We start from the raw sequence: 22,672 nt of genomic DNA on the forward strand, positions 1-22,672 counted from the left end.
AGTTAGTATGCATTTTAAGGGCTCAAGGATTTCAGAATCTTAACTTAGTAGTTGCTTCCACTCCACCATCAACTGCACTACCCCCTCAGGGAGCAGCAGCCTGTCCTTTGAAGCCTGAGGCTGACTTTTCTCCCCAGCTATGGAAGTCCTTGATGACATCTCCCAATACAAACTGCTTACAATGAGAATCTGTTATTTATTACAGTCATATTCATCAGTGATCTAATAATAAACCATCGAATTGGTTAAATGACTGATGGCATACTGAAAAGAAGGATGTATATCTTTGTTCATTTGACCAAAATTCACCAAAACTAAAACAAAAAGCAAGAACCTGAATTTGTCTTATGTGTGCAAGTTATTAGGCTTTTGGAAAGAAAAGTAATGGCATATTTTCTATGGGGGGAAAAAAAAGGTTGTGACTTTTCTGACAATCCAATATGACATGTAAATTTCACAGGAAGTTTTCTGGAAAAGGGAATCCTTATTTGTTTCTTCAGCTTCTTCACTTCTTTCTCAATCTTCAGCAGCTGGTGATGGCACAGCAGAATCGAACCCCCACGACAAGTGCTCAGTTCTGTTGCTGTCAGATACTGTGAGACTTTAACCCTATAATCCATCTTCTCCCTTCCTTACCTGCCTTTTGTGATCTGATATTCCGGGAATTCATTTTAACCTTTATCTAATTCCTTTTCCATTTCTGACCTTGTCTTCTATTTGTCTATTAAATCAGTGGGCATTTAATGCTCTAATACATTTGACCAGTTGTCGAGGCTTATTGTAATAAATAAAGGAAAAACTTCCTGAGCTCCATTACAAAAATGGATCTACAGGCTGTTTCAAGGACCCAGATCCTAAATAAATAACTTAATAGCAAGAGCTCAGATGCTCTGCACTCATGCTTTAGTTGTGCAGCAATTCTAGTCCACTGATCCTCAAATTCCACTTAGTTATATTGGCTGACGCCCTTTCCCAGGTATTCAATACCTCTCCATGCTCTTGTTTCTAAAATTGCAGACAGGATTCAAACTTGGAACAGACATCTTTATGTGACTAGCCCACAGACCTCAACTAAGCATGTTCAAAAGGCAGTGTACATGCTCATATTCCTTTAGCTTCTGTTGGACTTACTCCACTGGCTGAATGAACACACACCTTTGAGCAAAGTCTTTTGAGCCTCATAGTCAACCTGTCCTCTTCAGCCTCATAGATCACACAGACACTCCTCTGCCTTCTTCAGAGAAAATGCCAAAATATATCCCCAAATTAACACGTGCTGTCTCAGTGCGAGGTGACATTTCTAGATTTTATTTTATTAAACACAGTCTGTGGGAGGCTTTGTTCCACTCATTTAAACATTAAAGTATTGCATTTTTTTTTTTATCCAACTCAATTTTGTATCTAATAGGGATATTTTTAGACACTTCAAATAATGTAACTTTTTTCAATATTTGCTACTAATGTCAAATAATGTCTATGGAGGTCTCAGCTATGTCTATGGGGGAGCAGAAGTTACACTGAGCACCACAATATTTTGATATAAATAGTTTCTTTTGTTCTTGTCCTCCAGGGTTATCACTGAGGCTTGGTGCCTGTACTAGGATTTCACTGCTCCTGGAGGCCATCTTTTTTTTTTTTTTCCCCATTGTTGTTGCTGCTACTGTTGTTGTTGGACAGGACGGAGAGAAACTGAGAGGGATTGGGAAGACAGAGAGGGGAGAGAAAGATAGACACCTGCAGACCTGCTTCACCGTCTGCAGGTGGGGAGCCAGGCCTCTTATCGGGATCCTTGTGCCGGTCCCTGCACTTTGTACTACGTACACGTAACCCAGCGTGCTACTGCCTGGCCCCCGATAGAAACTATTTTTTAAAATATTTTATTTATTTATTAATGAGAAAGATAGGAGGAGAGAGAGAAAGAACCAGACATAACTCTGGTACATATGCTGCCAGGGATTGAACTCAGGACCTCATGCTCCAGAGTCCAATGCTTTATCCACTGCACCACTGCACCACTAGAAATGATTTTTAAGTAACCAATTCTTATTTGTGAAAATCATATATATCTGACATAGTTCCTTTATAATAGATGTCACTGCAAAGTCAACTTCTGTTAATTTATGCAATTCTATGTTTTTTGTGCTATTTGATTTTGTCAGAGAAGTTGTTGTGACATTGAAATAAACAAAGACATATTTTGCTCGTTTCTCAGATAATCTATTATGCAATTTAGTGCATCAAACTTGAGGTAATTTTTATAGAAAATATTTAAAAATAGATGAAATGACAAATATTTTTTAGCCTAAACATCTGACATGCAAAGGAGTTGAAAACTCATCACGGAAATAGCGCATGCCGTATTTACTAATCAAAACCTTTTCCCTCTGTGCTACTATGCAATCATTTATTTTTCCTGAAGTACTGATTTCTTGATGTTGTGTTGAACAATGGCTGACAGAAAGATTATATTTTCAGAATTAGAATATTTTCAAAAATATACTTAGAGAATATATTGTTTCTCCATACAAGGAGAATCAAATTTAAGAGCAATGGGTACTTTCTACAGTGGCTATGTCCTTACTTTGAGTAATTTACAAGTGCATTCCAGCATTTATCAAAATTACCTTTACGCTGTCCTTGTGCCAGGAAAAATGGAACGATAATGAGATCCGTTTAGTTTAAGTAGAGTCGCTGCCGTGCCATCTGCTGCCCACATCTGAAATGAACATCAGACTGGCCTCCTGCCATCCTCCTGAGTCCCAGTGCGATGCCATTCACCTGCCAGAAAGAAGCGAATGCGTGTGTGTCTTCATCTACAAAGATGCAATGCCAGTCGGTTTTATCACCCTCTACCATTCGATTCTAGGAAACATTCATCTTAGTTTGATTTGGGAATGAACTGGCTACGCATACGTTCCGTCTGCCAGGGGCTCCTCCAGGCAGTAAAGATGGAGAGCTGGTTTTTGGCACTGGTGTTCTTGACCAGATCTAAGTTGAAACTCATTTTGCCCAATCAGTTGACTCTTTAGCTTACTCCATAGATGTCTGCAAAGCACTGGGCTTTGGCACTCCCAGTCTCCAAGTTAGATTATAGATAAATTCTGCATGTCCAGGAAACAAATTGTGTGACTGTGAGTAAAAAAAAATTTTTTTTAATCAGTGAGTATCCTCTCTCCATGACCAGTGGTGCTATGCCACCATCTGAACATCAGCTCTCAGTTATACTGTATGTATTTACCTTTGTGGTTATTTTTTAAATCAGGGGTCATTAAATATCTCCATAGTATAGGCATGGATATTTTCATTCCCCCCCCCCACTTATGTAATGCTGAATATCTCACCAAGGGCCTCCCCAGGGCCCTCTACCCACCTCGGTCATCTTTCACACCTCAGTCTTTGGTTTCTAACTGTCACATCACTAAGTAAAAACAAATGGTACCTACTACAGTGTGTCAATTAAAGACACCAAATAACAACAGACCAGTAAAAAAGTAGAGATAATCAAACCATGACACAGTCCATAGTAATTTAACATGTAAGAAATTTAAATGAATGTATCAATAGCAGTGTCCGCATTATGATCTATGAAGCCAAAGTAAAAAAATAAATAAATAAATAAATAAATTATAAGGAAATGATGAAAACACTGCTAACAGAGTCAACATTGGTGGCATATTTTCGGTAAAACATTATTTGCCAAAACAAGTTTTAGTTTGAATTGTTTCTTTCTTTTCTTTTCTTTTTTCATTTTTTGTTTTTTTAGGATACAGACGGAGAGAGAGAGAGAGAGAGAGAGAGAGAGAGAGAAAGAGACCTCAGCATCAAAAGTTCCTTCCATGAAATGGGGGGCCAGGGGCTAGGCATGAACCTGGGTTGTGCATGGCAGAGCAACGTGCTGCCCCGGTGAGCCACTTAGTCAGCTCTGAACTGTAAAACTTTGTCACTGTTAAGAACGTCAACTTTATTTCCTTACTAAAACAGTAGACATTTAACGTAAGCCATTTGATATTGTCAGCAGGCCAGACATTCTTGCCAGTTCTTTGAGTGACAGGAGTTAAGTTACTGCATCTGATGGCATCTATAAAAAAAATCTCACCCATTCTGGCCTTTACTGAAGGGCTCACTCTTGCAGTGTGTGCTCACTAGAGACGAATCAGAGCACATGTGCTAGGAGTTTCCAAGAGAATATGGCTAAAAGCCATTGCTTCTTTTTGTCTAAATTTTATTAGTGATTTAATATTGATTTACAAAATTACAAGATAAACAGGGTTACAATTCCACATCATTCACACCAGCAGAGTTCTGTGTCCCCATCCCCTCCATTGTAAGCTACAGAGTTCTCCTAAGGTTGCAGACCTGGGCTATTCTTTCTATAACTGTCTGTCTGCATTTGTAGATATTTGCCCATTTCCCCCTATGGCCTCATCTTCTCTTCCTTTCCAAGTCACACCTACACCTGCCTATTATACTTCCGATGGTCCTTCCTCTTCCTCTTCTCTCTCCAGATCCTGATGGAGTTGGGATTCAGAGCCCTCTTGTCACCTTCCCCTTCATTTTGGATGGACCAAAATTCTTTTTGGGGCGCAGAAGGTGGGAGTTCTGGCATCTGTAAGTGTTCTTCTGCTGGACCCACATAAAGCCCTGTTTGGAAGCTGGTTTCCACAGTGGAATTCCATTCAGCCACAGCAGGGCGACACTACTGCTCCCTTTCTTTGGCAGCCCATCCCTCACCATTCCTGCTACTTAGGACCAGGGTCAGGGAGAAGTCACTGAAATGCCACCTCTACCAAGCTAGCCCCGAAACAAATGAAACAAATGAGCTCTTACAGCCTCTCTGGCACACTAACAAGATCTTAAAGCACGCTCTCTGCGTCTTTTCTGTGTCACAGCAGCTCCTACCTGAGTGAGCACACTTGGCCTTTTCCCCTTTCTTTCCTTTATATTCACTATTGGCAGTGGGACAGGTGTATATTCTCTGCTTTATTGTATCATTCTTTTCATTTTCAGAGTTCTGAGGTTGCTGGCCAAGCCGCAGCATAGCTGTGCACCACAGAACCTAACCCGACCTTGAGTATCACCATATGCAGCACTCCACAAGAGAGGCAGCTATTCCCCATGCCACCCTGCTCTCTAGCAGCTGATAAGTGCTCAGGCAGAGAAAGAGCTGGGGACTGCTTGTGCGAGATGTCAGGACGAATCCTTGTCTGCAAGTGGCTATGCTCACCACCTGCTATTGTGGCTTTCCTGTACATAGTTTTACCCTGGGACATAGTTTCTTCCCTTCTCCAATCTAGATTAAAAAGCTAAAGTGAGGGGATCGGGCGGTGGCTCAGTGGGTTAAGTGCAGGTGGCGCAAAGCGCAGGGACCGGTGTAAGGATCCCGGTTCGAGTCCCCCGCTCCCCACCTGCAGGGGAGTCGCTTCACAGGCGGTGAAGCAGGTCTGCAGGTGTCTGTCTTTCTCTCCCCCTCTCTGTCTTCCCCTCCTCTCTCCATTTCTCTCTGTCCTATCCAACAACGAACAACATCAACAATGGTAATAATAATAACCACATCAAGGCTACAACAACAAGGGCAACAAAAGGGGGAAAAAATGGCCTCCAGGAGCGATGGATTCATGGTGCAGGCACCCAGCCCAGCAATAACCATGGAGGGAAAAAAAAAACTAGAAAAAAAAAAAAGCTAAAGTGAATGTATAATGTAACTGAATAATAAGATATGCAGATTATAGTTATTTAAAATACAACTATTTTAATAATCATGTTACTCTTACTACATTTTTTAATTATTTAAATTTTGATTTTTCTCAACTTCCAGTTCAATTTATAGTTCAGAGCCAAGAGCCATACCCTAAGACATGTGTGGTTAGGTTAAGAGCTCAGGAAAATATATTCTTTCTCCCTCCCTCCCTCCCTCCCTCCCTCCCTCCCTCCCTTCCTTCCTTATTTGCTGGGGCTCAATGCCAGAACTACAACCACTACTCCTGGTAGCCATCCCCCCCCATTTTATTGAATAGGACAGAAAGAAAGTGAGAGAGGAGGAGGAGATAGAGAGGGAAGAGAAAGACAGATACCTGCAGACCTGCTTCACTACTCGTGAAGCTTTCCCCCTGCAGATGGGGAGCAGGGGCTTGAACCTGGATCCTTGTGCTTAGTACTATGTGAGCTTAACAGGGTGTGCCAGGCCCGGCCCCCAAGATGTTTATATTCTTTAATAAAAATATACCTGACATGGAAAACACCAAACATTCTGCTAATGGAGTAAGTACATTTCAAGGTGTCTTGATGCTCGATGCGAGGTTTGAATGCAGACACACAAGCTGGTGAGCAACCGGCATTTTTAGATCAGAGTCAGTAAGTCTGATATCACTGAAAGCTCCAAAGCTGAATAAAGAGGAGGGTTTGGATGGCTTCCCAAAGAGACCACACAGGAAGCACAGAGCTTTTAATTCCCTCTACCATGAATTAAAGGCATGGTTTATAAGTAGGCATCATTGAAGAGTGGAGGGACTGTACTTCTTCAAAATGTCTAAAACAGACTGACCCTTGCAGAAAAGCACCCACACTGGGTGCCATGCCATATCAGATTGGCATGAGATGAAGGGAGAGAAGTCAAGAAGGACGGAGTGGTGGTGCCCTCATTGCTGATACTATTTGTATATGTATATGCGATGTGTCTTGAGGTGAGGGTTCACCCAGACTTGGGCTTAGCAAAAAGACTTTTATTCCAGTGCTCTAACTCCTTCATCTATTGTTATCGTGACGTGATTTTAAAAAGCTATTTAGTAAACAACGTTAAAGTGACAAGTCGTGAAGTCAGAGTTCTGTACTGAGAAACACTCCTAGACTGTACACCTGCTCTCCTTGACTCCAGCACAGTCTCCATCAGAATCCCAGCAAGAGGGAGTCGGGCAGTAGTGCACGTGGCGCAAAGCACAGGTGGTGCAAGGACCAGCGTAAGGATCCCGGTTCGAGCCCCCGGCTCCACACCTGCAGGGGAGTCGCTTCCCAAGCGGTGAAGCAGGTCTGCAGGTGTCTTATCTTTCTCTCCCACTCTCTGTCTTCCCCTCTCTCTCCATTTCTCTCTGTCCTATCCAACGATGACATCAACAACAACAATAATTACAACAATAAAACAACAAGGGCAACAAAAGGGAATAATAATAATAATAATACAGAATCCCAGCAAGTCCTTGGTGGACATCTACAAGCTGAAGCTAAATGTGTACACAGAGGCAGCAGGTTCAGAACAGCTAACGTTTTATCAAGAACAGTTGAAGGATGGCGTACTCAACTTAACCCGAGTCCCTACAAATCCACGGTTATCCGGCGGCGCGGCACTGGAGAAAGAGCAGTCATACTGATCTGTGGTGTAGGAGGGAAATTCAGAACTAAATAATCCACATGTTGCCAATCTCAGCCATCCCACAGACCAGTGAGTGGTGTTTTCCCGACAGGAGAAAGCAGTTGAGCTCTAATGGACACACGGGAGAGAGATGAATTCTGTGGCAGCTGACCACCTTCAAAGCTGCCTTAGGAATAAAGTGCTTGGTCTTTAAAGAATTTTTATATTCTTGGATTTAAAAAATCACATAATCAACCACAATCTCATTTAGAAAGATGGAGTGATTTTGATTTATGTGTCTCCTAGTATGGAGTAACTTGACTGCTCATGAATGAAGTAAACATTCATTTACACTGGCATTTCTGTTACAAAATAAATCACATTCTCCAATGTTGATCCCGTCTCAATGAGAGGACTGTGCACTGTGCATTTCTCACAGAATCTCTAGACCTTTATTCATAGATGTCTAACCTGCTTTGTAACTGTTCCTGAAAATAACCCCAGTAGAACCCTTTTACAACACATAACGTGCACCGTTCAAGATAAGAAAAATATTAAACATATTAAATTTTGTCAAAGTAGTTTTAGAGAGCCCATTTCAAAACCTATAGAGAATTAAAATGCCCTTCTGCAAACTATTAGAAAAGAGCATGCTCAGAGTCTAATTTAAAATACGTTTTTAATTGATAAATCTGGATTTCCTGAATCAATTTTATTTTCATTGCTAAATATTATGCCAAACTCTGGGGGATTGGCAAACTAGTTTTTCAAAAGGTTAGATCGTGAGCACTTCAGGTTCTGTTGACCCTTCTTTTTCCACTGCTGTGAAATGTGTGAACCAACAGCAGTTAAGTGAATGATTTATTTTACACTAAAACAGCTGTCTATTCAAGGTCCTAGATTCAATCCTGGGTCTCACCATACTTAGCAGTGCTCTAGCCTGTCTCTGTATTCTTCCCTCTGGAAATCATATATATATATATATATATGTATATGTATATATATATTCTTAATATATATAAATATATATATAAATAAATATATATATTTTTATTTTCTTAATCTTTTAAATTATCTTTATTTATTTATTGAATAGAGATGGCCAGATATTGAGAGGGAAAGGGGTAACAGAGACTGAGAGAGTCAGAGACAGCCACAACACTGCTTCACCACTCACAAAGCTTTCCCCCTGCAGGTGCGGACCAGGAGCCCCAACCTGGGTCCTTGCTCATTGTAACATGTGAACTCAACCAGGTGTGCCACCACCAGGCCCCAAAATAAAACATTTTTAAAAGTTGTTATGAAAAAGCAAACCAGTTAACAAGTTAGACTTCATCTACACATACTGTGTTAGGTAAAACAAAGTGAACAGGGTATGGAGACCTAATCTTGTGAAATTTAAGTAACAGATAGTTTATTCTTATTAAATTTATTTTAATATAGCTATATGCTTAAAATAATTTTTATTTAAAAATCTGCTATCAAGGGAGGGGATGGGATACGGAGTTCTTGTGGTGGAAAATGTGTGGAGTTGTACCCCTCTTGTCCTATGCTTTTGTCAGTATTTCCTTTTTATAAATAAATAAAAAGAAAGTCACATGTATATGACCTATGTGAAGAAAAGCAAGACTACTAATCACCTAGAATTTCAGTTTGCTGGAATGATTTTTATGGTACTTGCTGGTCACGATTTCAGGTATGGTCAGTGCATGTGTGCAGCTGGGTAAGCAGATAGAAAGATACATTTCAGGCAAACAAAGCAGGACTGTAACACCATGTGTATAGATGTACCATTCACAGCCTGACTTTGTTCTTGAACTTAGATAAAGAAGACTGCTAAGCTTAATTATAAAATTCAAATAATTATTTTCCACACAAGATGTTCACTTCCCTCCTAAAGTTGAAAAGGCAAAATTATCTGATGAAAGTAACATTTTCTTTTTTAGACAGTATCAATTAAACGTCGATTTTAGAGGGTTGCGTGAAAAGGGACATTTCTTTAGATGATCATAAGCAAAACTGATATAAATCCAAGAATGAAAATAAAATCAAGATGATAGAAAATGTGAAAACAGAATAATAAGTTTTTTATATTTTTCAATATCAAGTATCTGGGCATCTCCCCCCTTTATTGGGGGATAGCAGTTGACAGCTGACAGTAAAATACAGTAGTTTGTACACCTGTAACACCTCCCAGTTCTCCACATAACAATACAACCCCCTGTAGGTCTCCTCTGCCATCAGGTTCCAGGCCCTGAAACCTGCCCCTCCCCAGCATCCTTTACTTTGGTGCAACACACCGACTCCAGCCCAAGTTCTGATTTGTGTTTCCTTTCTGTTAAAAGAGTTTGTTTTTCATGTGATTTATTATTGAAGACTATCGGGGAGTTTCAGCATAGATATAAAGAATGAACAGAATGAAAGGCAAGAGAATCTGGAAAACACCAGAGGAAGCCAGGCATGGTTTCACTTATCTGAGAGAGAAGAAGAAACGAGGAAAAACACTTGGAAGTAGTAATAGGTGTAGGGGTGAACTAGAAAAGGGGTAAGGGGGCAGGTGGTGGTGCATCTGGTTAACTGCACACATGACTGCATAAGGACCCAGCTTCAAGCCCCTGGTCACCACCTGCAGAGGGAAAGTTTCATGAGTGGTGAAGTAGGAATGCAGGCATCTTTAGTTATCTCTTTTCTTTCTATCTCCCCTCCCTGTCGCAATTTCTTTCTGTACCTATCTGTGGGAAACAGTACAAAACACACTCCGTCGATGCCTTAAAACAAGGACTGAGACACCGAGAGTCATGAGCAAAGCCAAAGTTTTTCATATATATATATATATATATATAAGGGTGCAAGGGTGTAAGCCAGCAAGCACCCCAAAGGCAATCTGCAGAGCCTTTTTATACATTACTGGACATGGGAACAACCTGTCCTCTTCCCTTTGGCGAGAGGGAATTAGCTCACAATCGAACCACATTCAGGAAAAGAGGATGGGAACGGATATTAGGAGGGAGCCAGGGGTCTATTATAGTGGGAAAGGAAGTGCAAGGAACCATCCTCTGAAAGGGGGTTGGATAACATACTCTATCTTCCACCCAAGGAAGATGGGTCCTGAAATTGGGACAGCTTGGAACTTTCCTACTCATGGCCACAGAATGTGAGCTCAGACCTATAGGGGTGCAGAGGTCACATAGGCTCCTAAGCTGAATATGGGCCCCAGATCAAATTGTTGGGGTTTACAGTCAACAATATTTATATACTTTCCCCATATTTGGGAGCTACTCTCTTCCCTGATCCAGCTTCCTGGTCCTTTTCCAGCCATGGCATCATCATCATCTCCCCAGACAATAACTTGGGTCCAAGTGCATATCAGAGGTCAGGCTCAAGAAAAAACTAATAAAGTCATGGGCCCTTTGGAATATACCTGAAATAGGCCTAGTAGCTATTTCCAAAACAAAGATCCCAAATCTTCATCTGCAATATTCCAGCCTTTGGGCTCATGATTAGTCACCAATGTGTTTGGCTTTATATGTTAACTCTGTTTTTAGCCACCAGGTTCCAGATGCTACCATGATGCCAACCAGACCTATCTGGGCAGATGATGACCCCACCACTGTGTCCTGGAGACCCACTTCCCCAGACCCCTGTCCCACTAGGGAAAGAGAGAGACAGGCTGGGAGGATGGATTGAACTGCCAATGCCCATGTTCAGCAGGGAAGCAATTACAGAAGCCAGACCTTCCACCTTCTGCAACCCACAATGACCCTGGGTTCATACTCCCAGAGGGATAAAGAATAGGAAAGCTATCAGGGGAGGGGATGGGATACGGAGTTCTGGTGATGGGAACTATACCCCTCTTAACCTATGTTCTTGAAAGTGTTTTCATTATATAAATACAAATTAAAAAAAAAATGAAATTGTGGGATGTTATTTATGAGAAGAATTAAAGTCTGAAGCAGAGAAAACAAAAAAATAAGTGTTAGTATAGAAAAGAAAAGGAGAGAAGGCAGAACCAAAGGAAAAATGGGCAGAAAAATACATAGAAAGATGGAAGTCAGGAGGTAGCGCAGCAGGTTAAGCGCAAAGCACAAGGATCAGCGTAAGGATCCCGGTTCAAGTCCCTGGCTCCCCACCTGCAGGGGAGTCACTTCAGAGGTGGTGAAGCAGGTCTGCAGGTGTCTGTCTTTCTCTCCCCTCTCTGTCTTCCCCTCCTCTCTCCATTTCTCTCTGTCCTATCCAACAACATCATCAATAACAACAATAATAACTACAACAACATAAACAAGGGCAACAAAAAAGAGAATAGATATTTAAAAAGATAGATAGACAGACAGACACAGAAATAGTCGACCCCTATCTGTGGTCTTGGGAGAATGCAGTTTCCAATGGAGGAATGAGGACACAGAACTCTGGTGGTGGGAAAACTATGCAATTGTTCTTCTGTTATCTTGTAGTTTTTTAAATAGATATCAAATCACTAAAACATATAGCAAACAAATAACAAATAAAGGGAAGTGTTAGTGGCAATGTATCCTGGAGCCTGCTAAGCTGATAGCCACTGGGTTTGATCTGACCTCCTTTTAGAAAGGAATTTTTTTATTTTTGTTTAAGATAGAAACAGACAGATAAAGATAAATACAGATATAGATAGATAGATAGATAGGTAGGTAGATAGATAGATAGATAGATAGATAGATAGATAGATAGATAGATAGATAGGAAGAAAGAATGAAACTTTCTTCAGCGCAGCAGGCCTGTCACAAACCTGGGTCACACTCAGGGCAAAGCAGCACACTGTCCATGTGAGCTACTCTGCTGGCTCAAGAATTTCTTTCCTTTCTGTGAGTTCCATCCATTCCATGTGCCTCGGGTTAGCAAACCAGAGTTCTTCCTTCAAATCTATCCTTTCCTTCTCCCCTTGGTGTTCAACCTAGATTCAATTCTTCTTCTTCTTCTAGCGTTTGCCCTTCTTCCGAGGCCAGTCAACAGCGTCAGGTTGAGCCTGATGTAGAGTTTCGAGACCTCCTTTGAATCTGGAGAGGTGGCAGTCGTGGACTATGTGGGTCATAGTCTGTCTGTAGATTCAATCAAAACAACAGACAGCTTTCCTGCCATAAAGGTCAAAACCAGGTTGTCTCCTCTAACTTTTTAATGAACATATGACTACTCCTATTACAGATAATAATAATAACAACAGCAACAGGGGGTCGGGCGATCGCGCAGCGGGTTAAGAGCACATGGTACAAAGCGCAAGGACCATTAAAAGGATCCCAGTTTGAGCCCCGGCTCCCCACCTGCATGGGAGTCACTTCACAGGCGGTGAAGCAGGTCTGCAGGTGTCTGTCTTTCTCTCCCCCTCTCTGTCTTCCCCTCCTCTCTCCATTTCTCTCTGTCCTAACCAACAATGAACGACATCAACAACAACAATAATAACCACAACAAAGCTACAACAAGGGCAACAAAAGGGGGAAAAATGGCCTCCAGGAGCAGTGGATTCATGGTGCAGGCACTGAGGCCCAGCAATAACCCTGGAGGCAAAGCAAAAACAACAACAATAATAATCGGTGCCAGCATTACTCATTGAAAGCCTACTGTGCGTTAGTCACACCAGGTGGCTGAGAACCAGGAACTCATTTAGGCCTGAGCTGTTGGAGGAAATGAGGAGACAAGAAGCAGTTGGAGAAGCAGAAGCCTGGTGACAGCAATTTTAGTTTATGCGGCACTGCTTCCTGAGCCTCTTGGCTTTTATTCTGTGAATTCTGCAAATGCACTTCTCAGCTCTGGCAGTAAGCAAGCCCAGTTTCCCTTCAGCCACCCTGAGCCAGTTTCTGTAGCCTCTGCCTCACTCTAGCAGGAGAGGAGCTGTGCTCACATGCACGCCTAGCAAAGCACCATGCAAGCCAGCAGACTCTGCCTGTTTGCCTTGAGCTGGCATTGGGGGCCGGGTGGCACAGCCAGCAGGGCAGGCACATGATCCTGACGAAGACCTTGGCGCTGTAGGGACGCTGAACAAGCGGTCAAGGAGCATTGTAGGTGCCTGGCTTCCTCTCCCCCACCTCTCTATTTCTCCCTGTCTCTACTAGACAAAGGCATTTCATTCATGGAAAGAAACTGAGAATTGGCTGCCAGAAGTGGTGGGTCAATGTGTAGGCTCTGAGCCCAATAATAACCCTGGTGGTTATAAAGCAATCAAACAAACAAACAAAACAAAGAAAAGGCCAGGACTAGACATGACAGAAAGAAATGATAAGATTCATCTCGATAACTGAGCATTTCAATTTACAATTTCAAAACAAACCATCAAACACTATGGAGGGAAGAAAGCGTCTACTTTTCACAATGTGAACGATCATCTGATTTTTAAGAAGAAGCAACCAGATTTTAAGAAATATGAAACAGTGAGCCGGGTGGTGGTACACCTGGTTGAGCGCACATGTTACAATGCCCAAGGACCTGGGTTCGAGCCCCCCATCCCCACCCGCAGGGGGAAAGCTTTTCGAGTGGTGAAGCAGTACTGCAGGTGTCTGTCTCTCTCTCTCTATCACCCCCTTCCCTCTCAATTTCTGGCTATCTATATCCAATAAATATATAAATAAAGGTAATTAAAAAAAAGAAATACAAAACATAATTTTCATAGAAACCTCCAAAGGAGAGTGTGCTTAAACACATTCAGTTCATAGTAGAGAAAACAAGTGAGTGGAATGGCCATCCACGAGCATCCGAGGGCATGGCTGATGAACCGAGACCAGAGGACAGAGAAAGGTAGCAGTTGAGGGAGGGACAGGAAGTTTGTCTTGTCAGCCCTGCAGTGCCCCATAGTCTTTGGGCATCTGTTGAAGGTCTAGCTATGATTAGACATGGAAGAAAAGAATCCGAGGGTCACGTACTTGCCTTGTTCAAGGTCCTCAAGGGTGGCCACGATGTAAGATTTGTGTTACAGTAGGTATTCTCTTTACTAAGAAGTCACCAGGTATGGGATGATCTCACTCATAGGCAGAAGGTGAAAAACAAGATCAGAAGGGAAAACTCTGAGCAGAACTTGGGACTGGAGCTGGTGTCTTGCACCAAAGTAAAAGACTCTGGGGTGGGAAGTGGGGAAGGTTCAGGTCCTGGAACATGATGGCAGAGGAGGACCTAGTGGGGGTTGTACTGTTATGTGGAGATGTTATACATGTACAAACTTGTATTTTACTGTTGACTGTAAACCATTAATCCACTAATAAAGAATTTTTTTTTAAAGTCACCTGTACAGGTTCCTCTGAGTGCACAGTGGTCATTCAAGTAGTGGGACCTTAGCGATTCTTCATATATATATATATATATATATATTTTTTTTCCATTTTGTTGCCCATGTTGTTTTCCACTGGTGCTGTAGTTATTGTCGTTGTTATTGATATCGTCGTTCTTAGGACAGTGAGAAATGGAGAGAGGAGGGGAAGACAGAGAGGGGGAGAGAAAGACAGACACCTGCAGACCTGCTTCACCGCCTGTGAAGCATCTCCCCTGCAGGTGGGGAGCCGGGGGCTCGAACCAGGATCTTTATGCTGGTCCTTGCGCTTTGCGCCACGCACGTGCGCTTAACCTGCTCCGCTACAGCCTGACTCCCTAACCTTGGAGATTCTTAGAGCCACTCAACAGTTCTGCACCAATTTCTCATTTCCGTCGTTACACAGTCAGCTGCACAAGGGTTATACTTGTAAACAGACACTCCACCATTGGCCCTACTAAGTCCAGTCTGGCTTCAATGGGAAAAGCTGACAAAGCTGGTTGAACCAAGATGCGGTTCAACAATGTGTTACACTGAGAAACAGGCAGGAAGGGTGTGGTGTGATTTGATTGCCTGAAGCACTGGGGTTTTTTCTTTCTTTGTAGGTTTTGATCTGCCCTTTAGTCCTCCACCTCTGAGACTAAGCATTGACTTTATGGTCCAATACTTCCCAGCTTTCTTTTGTTTCCCCATGCTCATGCTGCACTCTTGCTTCTTCCAGAATGGCCAGCCACAAACACTTTCTGTTTGAGCACCTCCAGTAGCATTTGCCTTGTTTTTTTTTTCAACAAAGCACCTTTATCTGCATTTCGCACTCATTATTGTGCCTTTCCCCACTAAGTGGTGGCTTTGGAGAAGCATCAGGAAGCACTAGTCTCTAGCTCCACTGTTCACTGCCATCAGTCACATTTTGTCACCCATTACAGGGAGTTTCCTGGAGCTGGGTGGAGACACAATACAGTCTACAAGGACCCAGGTTGAAGGCCTGGGTCTCCATCTGGAGGAGAAGAAGCAGTGCTGCAGGTGACTCTCTCCTCCGCCATCTCTCTCACTTCCGTCTAAACTTCTCTCTGTCTCTATCCAAAATCAACATAAAATAAAAAATAAAAAAGGAGAACAGGACTGAGACGTCGCAAATTTCTCTCTCTCTAAAAAAAGTGATTCCGTATGACATAGTCATATAGAAACCATTTCCATTACATGATTCCATGGCTTTGGCATCATGAATATGAGTGAAGACAAGCAAAGTAAATGATCACTAACATGGGCATGTAAAGCTAGAGGTAATGGTGACTATTTCCTAAGACAGAAGCCATTTTCCAAATGAACTATTTTTCTAGAGTCGAATTTTAGGGAACATGTCCAGTGCAGTCACATAAAACCAGATGCCTCACACTGTGACTACTGCTCTTCTAATGCCCAAGCCTGATATTTTAAGTAGAGGCATTCCACATCCATGAAAAAAGTAAGAATAAGGCTACTTAAAGGAGATTAAATTGTGCAGTAATTGCTTGCAAATACAAAAAAGGTCTTATAGGTTCATTCTTTTTCAGATGCTAACATTGAAAACAATGGAGTCTAATTTTGGCAGGGCTGTTCTTTTAGGAATCAATATTTCTTTAACCTGACCTGCTCCCACCTCCTGACAAATAATTTCAGAAACAGATCCAAACCTGTCAAAAGCCCCGTATTTATCTACATTTATGTCATCATTGGCAAGTATGAATTGTCTAAACAGTGAGGCGTAGTGCTCATGAGCTTTAACATTCTTTTATTCACACACCATTAACGTAATGAATAGAAAGCAAGGTGAACCGCTAATTCTTGGTGCGTATAAATGCACATGCCTCCGTGAGCATCTCAGTATTTTAAGATGCATTATTTCTTACATTTAGCTGAAAAGCCTACCAAATCCTCATTTAAAGTGGGGAAGCTTTGCATATGGGTAAAGTAGAAATTTCAAGTAACATTATCAAAGAGAACCACGAAAAAGAAAAACGAAGAGCCTTTGCTGCACAAAGGGCTTATTGTGATTGCTTCATGTGCATCTGAACCTTGCACACTGCACTTCCCAAATCTACCTGTGCTGAGTTGCTAGACTTTGTTCTGATGCATGTACGCTTGTCTTTAGTGTTCCTGGTTTGCAGAGTCCTAATCTGAGTGTTTCAGGATACCTTGGCTGAGACAGAAATCACACAAAATCTAGCATTCAAGCAACATGGGGCTACTTGTCAGGCTTGCAAAATAACCCAGGATACAAGCATAAAGCTTAGCCCCTATGAGGACAGAGGCTAGTCACCAGGACATCATGGGCCAATACCCACCACCAGGCAGGCTCATGTCTCACACTGTATCCCAGGGACAGAGAGGTCTGTGGAGCCTTTGGTGAGGTCTTAGGAATTAGAACTTCTCCCTACAGACATGGCTACATCTCCTATGTAGGATGATTTCAGTATTAACTTGATATTTCAGAGACAATATACTCCCCTAAGACTTTCTAGATTGGCAGTTTGATGTGGGTTTGTTTAAAGAGCAAACAGGTCCTGAAATTACATAGAGGGAGTACTGAGGAAGTAGATTATAATCTAGAGTAATTTCATGGCAGTCCTTCTCATCTAGTATTTTTATTTGAGCTCTTTTTTTTTTTTTGGCTAGAGATAGAGAGAAACTAAGAGGGGAGAGGGAAAGGGAGAGGGAGGGAGGGAGGGAAGGGGAGAGTGAGGGAGGGAAGGAGAGAGGGAGAGAGAGAGAGAAAACGTTTGTGCTCTCTTAAGTCACTAGAAAACTCACTGCAGTCATAACAAAGCCACTGTACATTTGATTTCCTTTGATCACTTAATGTTTCTTCCTCAGTTAAGCATTTATTTCAGTATTTTTCTCTTTGAAGAATTTAAAATCTATTAAGAATGAGAAATCACTTGCAATTTAGTGATCTAGAAGGTCTGTATTTCTTAGCTGATAAGCCACTATTTGTCTAATCAAACATAACCCAGATTTTCAGAACATCGTCAACGTGGAAAGGAAGTTGCTGTCATTTCAGCCCAAATGTCACATCTCCCAGGCCTTCCTGATTTCTCTCATTACCTTACAGATGTTACAAATGTGAAATAGCCTTTCTAGTTCTGCTGAATTCAAAGAAATGTTTCAAATCCTTCAAATTCAAGAAGGATTTTTCCGGGGCCAGGCTGTGGTGCTCCTGGTTAAGTATACACGCTACAGTGCACAAGGACCCAGGTTCAAGCCCCCAGTCCCCACTTGCAGGGGGAAAGCTTCACCAGTGGTGAAGCAGGGCTCCAGGTGTCTCTCCTTTCTCAATCTCTCTGTCTCTACCCAATGATAAATGAATAAAGATAATGAAAAAAGTCACTTTTCATGATGGTTCTTGGTATTGGTTCCACACAGACATTCACATTCATTAAATCTGCCTGATTTTCTCCAAGTCCCTGCCTCTGCACAGCAGGATCAAATATCACCCTTTCATCCTCCAAAAGTACTGTATTCCTGGGCTGGGCGGCAGCACAGTGGGTTAAGCACATATGGAGCGAAGCAAAGGACCAGTGTAAGGATCTTGGTTCCAGCCTGTGGCTCCCCACCTGCAAGGGAATCGCTTCACAAATGGTGAAGCAGGTCTGCAGGTGTCTGTCTTTCTCTCCCCCACTGTCTTCCCATCCTCTCTCCATTTCTCTCTGTCCTATCTAAAAACAAATGACATCAACAATAACAAAATGGAAAAAATGACCTCCAGGAGCAGTGGATTTATAATGCAGACACGGAGCCCCAGCAATAACCCTGGAGGCAAAGAAAGCAAACAAAAGAAAGTACTGTGTTTCCATTACTTTGTATGATAACACAAAATAAATGGCTTTGCTAGAAGAGTAGCCTTATATTCTATAGGTTGAAGAAAAGTACAGATTTTCAACTCAAAACAGAATTCAAATAGTTTCCATATGAAATTTAATTGTATTTTTAAAAATTATTTATTTACTTATTACTGGATAGAAATAGAGAAGAACTAAAAAGGGAGGAGAGAGTTGAGAGGCCAAGAGACAGAGAGACACCTGCAGCCATGCTTCACCACTCATGAAGCTTTCCCTCTGCAGGTAGGGACCGGGGACTTGAACCTGGGTCCTTGTGCACTGTAATGTGTGCACTTAACCAGGTGCAGCACTGCCTGGCCCCATAAATTTTCTTTTAAAAATTTTATTTATCTATTCTGTTATCACTGGAGCATTGCTGCTTCAAGTTGACTTTTCCGTGTGTGTGTGTGTGTGTGTGTGTGTGTGTGTGCATGTGTGTATGTACAGACAAAGACAGAAAGACAGAGACCAAGAGGTGGAGAAGGAGAGTTCAAGAGACCACTACACTAATGCTTCCTTTGCTGTGGTGGGGGCCAGGCTTGAACCAGGGCAGTGCATGTGGCAAAAGCAGCACCCTATCCAAATGAGCTGTACTGCCAGCCCTAAAATAGTTTCATTTACCTTAACCTAGAGCAGCATCTAGAAAACAGGAAATGATGAGAACAGTCCCCTTCACCCAAGCTCTGTTATTATAATCCTTACCTCCAGCAGAAAAGACAATTTTCCTGCAAAGTCTTTCTTCCTCCAAGCCTGTCTCTTTTTCACTAGCTGAGGCACAAGACATTCTGTGAAAACAGAAAAGAAAACTATTATTTAATAAATAAGTCTCATGCCTTATATAATGAAATATCATTTCCTTATTACCAAAATCTTAATAATGCACTATTAACAAACATCATCGCAAGCACATTCTATACATAAACACCCGAACTGAGGCAGACATGATTTCCTTGTCACTGCTCAAAGACAACATTAAAGCTCTCAAAGTAAAATTCCTGAAACAGTTACAGCTGCATCTGTGATCCCTACTTCACCATCAGAGACACGGTGATTTCTTATTGTCCTTGCTGTTGTTCAAATCTCTACTTCTGATAGCCTCGACAACAAAAGGGAGTTTCTATGGAGATGACTATCTAAGGGCCCATGCCGCTGTCCTCTCCACTAAGGGTTTCCTACCAAGGCTCCAGTTCCCACGTAAGGCTAACAGCCGTATCCTGGGAGTTTAGAATAGTGAAAACTGTTTGATGATTCAGAAAGATACACATTTTATGCAGATACGTGGACTTTGTGCAAATATTAAAGCTGCTATGTTATCTGTTATTGTATCTTGGAAATAAGTCTGAATTCAGTGCAGAATAGAATTCTGCTTTAATTTTGAAACTTAAAAGGGCACGACCACATCATTGATAGTGGAGTTAAGTCCTGCCCTGAAATGCATGTAGCCTTGCAGTGCAAGTGCGTCTGCTTTGTCACACACAAGATCCAGGTCTGGGAGCCATGCTCTATTTCTCTCTGTCGTCCTATCTCCCTTTTTCTTTTCTTTTTTAATCTGAGCAAGTCAACGTGTAGTTTTGAAGCACTGACAACAATAACAATATAAAGTTTTGTAAGCCACCATGCCAGGAAATAGAGATTTATCACCAGTACAAATGCTTGAAGGGTCATCCAATAATTTGTTTAGTCACCACAGAATGTAGAGAAAGACCAGCTCTGAAGGAGGCTATGACTCAGTAGAAGCATCTGCAAAATTCACTGTAGCTCAAGTGCCAAAACAGAGCAGTGGGTTCTGAAGGCCAGGACTTGTGCACCTTAGCAGACAAGGGCACACGTCACTGTGCTGAGCCTTGTGGGGAAGTAAGAAAGGCACATATTTGAATTTGAAGGCAGAGGCTTGAAGAAGAACAGATGATTTCAGCCTACAACTCAAAAGCAGTAGCACCCACAACTAAAGCACTTGATACAAATGGTGGTGGGGGGGGTGCCTTTAGGAAGCATGTTTGTATCCAATCTCTTGATCTGCAGTAGATTACTTGAATTTGGGTAATCACCTCTTCTGTGTTAAAATAGAACACTGTGAAAAATAGAACACGCTATTTTTCAAAAAATATTATTTGTTTATTTTTGTCTTCTAGGGGTTACTGCCGGTGCTACAAATACATGTTCCTGGTGGCCATTTTTTCCTTTTTTTTTTTTAATTGGACAAGACAGAGAAATTGAGAGAGGAGAGGGAGAGACAAAGACACCTGAAGTGCTTCCTCTGCTGGTGGGGAGCGGGGCTCAAACTTGTATCCTTGCACTTAGTACTATGTGTGCCACCACCTGACCCCTTATCAAAGAACTTTAAAGAGACTTTAAAAAATATATTTATTTACTTATTTATTCCCTTTTTGTTGCTCTTGTTGTTTTATTGTTGTAGTTATTATTGTTGTCTGTCACTGTTGATGGATAGGACAGAGAGAAATGGAGAGAGGAGGGGAAGACAGAGAGGGGGAGAGAAAGACAGACACCTGCAGACCTGCTTCACCACCTGTGAAGCGACTCCCCTGCAGGTGGGGAGCCAGGAGCTCGAACCGGGATCCTTATGCCAGTCCTTGTGCTTTGCGCCACACACACTTAACCCGCTGCGCTACCGCCCGACTTCCAAAAGGAGACTTTTAAAACAAACAAAAAATGTATGGAAGATAGTATCTCTAGTGTTGCAACAGATTTTCATGTAGAGGTCCCAGCTCCATTCTTGGTCCCATCCTTGAAAAATTCATGTTCGGTGAAATAAGTCAGAAACAGAAGGATGGATATGGGATGATCTCACTCTCAGGCAGAAGTTGAAAAACAAGATCAGAAGAGAAAACACAAGTAGAACCCGAACTGGAATTGGCGTATTGCACCAAAGTAAAAGACTCTGGGGGGGGGGGGGAGATACAGGTCCAAGAAGGATGACAGAGGACCTAGTGGGGGTTGTACTGTTATGTGGAAAACTGAAAAATGTTATGCATTTACAAACTATTGTATTTACTGTCAAATGTATAACATTAATTCCCCAATAAAGAAATAAAAAAGAACACTTTATTGTTATGAAAACTGATGATGATGAGTGATACAAATGACACAATGTATAACATGTGGCTTCAAAAGAGCTTCTTAAAAACTGTTGAGCAAGGATGCTAATGGCTTTTCTCTTGCTAGAGAGAGAAGCAGCCGCAATATATCTCTGGTTCTCCAACACTAACACTCTTTTCTCCTCCTCTTTTCAGTCCTCTGCTGTTAGCATTTTATGGTTTTCAAAGCAAAGGCTCAAACTTAGTCCTTACTGGCTCTCACAAGTGAGTTCTTATTTAGAAGTTATTTTTATCACCACAAAGAATAGGAGGGAACTTCTGATCCCTCATCAAATGTGTTTTGAGCAGCAGTGTATATGCTGGTAAGGGTTTGCTGGTAGGACCTGGTGTTGCTTTGAAAGGAAAAGAAGCATCACATATTCATCCTTTTCCATCAGAATAAAAAGACAGAACAGTGTGTCACACTTAGTTTTTATCTAAAAAAGAAAAAAAATAATCAATGTTTTACTCTTCTGGCAGATAGTTAAATTCTCTTTCCAGGAGATCTTGTTTGAAAACAACCTTCAACATGATATGAAGAAAGAAAGGTTTTTCAACTTACTTTACTGAGGAACTGAATTAGACAGAAAAGCTGCATGAAACATTTCACATGCATATAAAAATAGATTTACCCTTTTCAATTAAAGACACACATTTTTTTGTCCTTGAATATTCTTGAGGACTTCAAGTGGAACAAAAGTTTACAAGAAAACCAATTTTTGCCTTCTCAAAATAGATGGATGGCACAGTCTCAAAGTTAAGGTTTTCTACAAGTCCAATTGCAACATTTCCATGTTTCCTTTTAAAGAATGACAGCCTTCACGGCATGAATTCATTGCCTTCTTCCTTAGACATTTACATAGACTAATTAGAAAAATAGTCTGAGAAACTTACATCTTCCAACCTGAGTATAATTTATTTAACTCAGAAATCAAATGTTTTTTTTAATATTTATTTATTTATTCCCTTTTGTTGCCTTTGTTGTTTTATTGTTGTAACTATTATTATTGTTGTTGGATAGGACAGAGAGTAATGGAGAGAGGAGGGGAAGACAGAGAAGGGGAGAGAAAGATAGACTCCTGCAGACCTGTGTCACCGCCTGTGAAGCGACTCC

General features: G+C 41.6%; 1 long non-coding RNA gene across 1 annotated transcript in view; it reads right to left on the reverse strand.

Moving 5' to 3' along the window:
* Positions 1 to 19,244, reverse strand: part of LOC132534896 (uncharacterized) — a 54,924-nt gene extending 35,680 nt beyond the window's left edge. Inside the window, exons 1-2 of the long non-coding RNA XR_009546659.1 lie at positions 19,166 to 19,244; positions 2,625 to 2,778 (exon numbers count right to left, since the gene is read on the reverse strand). This is a non-coding gene — a long non-coding RNA (uncharacterized LOC132534896). The remainder of the gene's footprint in view (positions 1 to 2,624; positions 2,779 to 19,165) is intronic.
* Between the last annotated feature and the right edge of the window lie 3,428 nt (positions 19,245 to 22,672).

Source organism: Erinaceus europaeus, chromosome 20 (assembly GCF_950295315.1).
Source record: "Erinaceus europaeus chromosome 20, mEriEur2.1, whole genome shotgun sequence".
Taxonomy (NCBI): domain Eukaryota; kingdom Metazoa; phylum Chordata; class Mammalia; order Eulipotyphla; family Erinaceidae; genus Erinaceus; species Erinaceus europaeus.